This window comes from Schistocerca gregaria, chromosome 1, assembly GCF_023897955.1.
Source record: "Schistocerca gregaria isolate iqSchGreg1 chromosome 1, iqSchGreg1.2, whole genome shotgun sequence".
NCBI lineage: Eukaryota > Metazoa > Arthropoda > Insecta > Orthoptera > Acrididae > Schistocerca > Schistocerca gregaria.
Genome location: NC_064920.1, coordinates 553261683 through 553264101, shown reverse-complemented (window position 1 = coordinate 553264101; position 2419 = coordinate 553261683). Strand labels below are relative to the sequence as shown.

The 2419-nt window shown below is 44.4% G+C and overlaps 1 pseudogene; it reads right to left on the bottom strand.

Moving 5' to 3' along the window:
- Window positions 1–1622: 1622 nt before the first annotated feature.
- LOC126289598 (5S ribosomal RNA) lies at window positions 1623–1739 on the bottom strand (annotated as a pseudogene).
- Window positions 1740–2419: the final 680 nt, after the last annotated feature.

Genomic DNA, 2419 nt, shown 5'->3' with positions numbered 1-2419 from the left:
GCAGCAACGGATGTAAAAAGTGCGCCAGGCACTTGTCTTATACAGGCGTTGATGGCGCAGCGCAATATTCTGGTTGTTTACATATCTCTGTATTTGAATACGCATGTCGATACCAGTTTCTTTGGCGTTTCAGTGTATATGATGGACTCGCACAAGTCATTTTGACGTCATTTCCAGTAGGCGCAACTGACAATTGCCTCTCCCCCGAATCCTACTTTAAATGCATGCCACTTTGATTAACAAAAATACTGTACCTACCTCCTATGTTAAAATGTAGCTTGTCCAAAATATTAATGTATTTCCTTTTTTGGCAGGTACCTCAGTCACGTAGACCCTATGAGCCTATCTGAAGAAGAACGGAGGTTCATAGCGACAGAGCTTGTCGCTAGTCACGTGCTCCCTGTTATCAAAGAACGTGAACGTCAAGGCCAAGATGGTAAGAACCGTGTCCAATTTCTATTTCGTGGTAAAGATTATCAAATTTTTATCAAACATTGAGGAAACTGTATTCGATGTTTCGATGCTAAATCACATCAGAATTACAGGTGATCACAGACTAATAATGTGCAGAATAAAAATATACAGAGTGTTTCCCAATTACTATTACAGATATCTAGACAAAGGTCTGTTAAGGAAACACATTCCTAATAATGTGTCATTTGGATGTAAGGTAAGTTCGAAGATCGGATCACTTTCAAATCTCCCGCTTCACGGTACACAAACAGAGACCGCCGACATTACATACCATTTTGACCCGAATACAACTGCTTCGAAAAGCTGGTACGTTCGCAATTGGAGACTTGGCTGTGGTTCTCCACGGATGAACTGCACTCTCGACTTTGAGTAGCACGTCCTTCGACAGGTAGAAGAGAACCCAACGATGAGTAAAGTGCCCATACCATGGGCTCCTGCACAGCAGACAGGTCAGACCTCCTTGTCACTGCTGTGTGTGTGTGTGTGTGTGTGTGTGTGTGTGTGTGTGTGTCGTGATGCGGGTGATTCGAAAATACTCCAGTCTTCAAAACATCTTATACCCAAATGATACATTTCTGTGTATGCATTCGTTACCAATACTTCATGAACTAAGTGCCCTCTATGACCCCAAGAACCCTGTAGTAGAAACTGTGAAACATCCTGTTTAATAAGGTAAAAAGAAAGAAACTCAGCAGACAAGAACCCGAAATGTAGATTATGAGAATTTCAGTATAGGGAAGGATGTCAGGCTAAACTAACGAACAAGCTCAGTATATTTTGAGTATGAAAATTGCAAAGACTTGGGTGAATGGGTCAGTTATTTAGCAATATATGCAGCAACTACCAATAGGGCAAATGCAAAGATAGTTCCAAATACAGTAACGTAAATATTAAAAAATAATGTGACTGTTCAGAGATACCGATATTACGGCCATAATGGACCATTTTACCACTCCGTCGTCAGGCCACGAGTGGCCTACCGGGACCATCCGACAGCCGTGTCATCCTCATCGAGGATGCGGATAGGAGGGGTGTGGGGTCAGCACACCGCTCTTCCAGTCGTTATGACGGTATTCTTGTCCGATCCGCTACTATTCGGTCGAGTAGCTCCTCAATTGGCATCACGAGGCTGAGTGCACACCGAAAAATGGCAACAGCGCATGGCGGCTGGATGGTCACCCATCCAAATGCCGGCCACGCCCAACAGCGCTTAACTTCGGTGATCTCACGGGAACCGGTGTATCCACTGCGGCAAGGCCGTTGCCTATAATGGACCATACTAAATTAAAATTATTCTAACGATTTTTCCAGAGGAGTGAGAAGATAAAACGATAACTTGCCAAGGAAAGGAATGGAAGAGATTAACAGTTTGAAGGATACAAAACAAATTTGTCTATGTAGAAACCACATTGAGCCATCGAAGATGGGGCAGTGACTAACAAAGGACAAAATAAAGTCCATGCATTCGAATCCTTAATTTTTTTATGTAGTGGCAGTTAAGGTGTCAGCAGCGCTAAATGAAAATATGGTTAAAATGGCTCTGAGCACTATGCGACTTAACTTCTGCGGTCTTCAGTCGCCTAGAACTTAGAACTAATGAAACCTAACTAACCTAACGACATCACACACATCCATGCCCGAGGCAGGGTTCGAACCTGCGACCGGAGCGGTCGCTCGGTTCCAGACTGTAGCGCCTAGAACCGCACGGCCACTCAAGCCGGCAAATGAAAATATGTCAGACTGGGATTCGAACGTGGTATCTCCAGCTAACCATTGCGCCACCCAGATACAGTGTTTAACACAACAGCGTGGACTATCTCTGTCCACCACTTTCAGTGGGAATACACACTCACGTTCGACCTCCGGAGAGAATCTCAAAATAGCGAGAACGAATGACATGGGTGGGGTCTGCGGATAGGTGGTGCTACGTGGGAATGTGGGATCA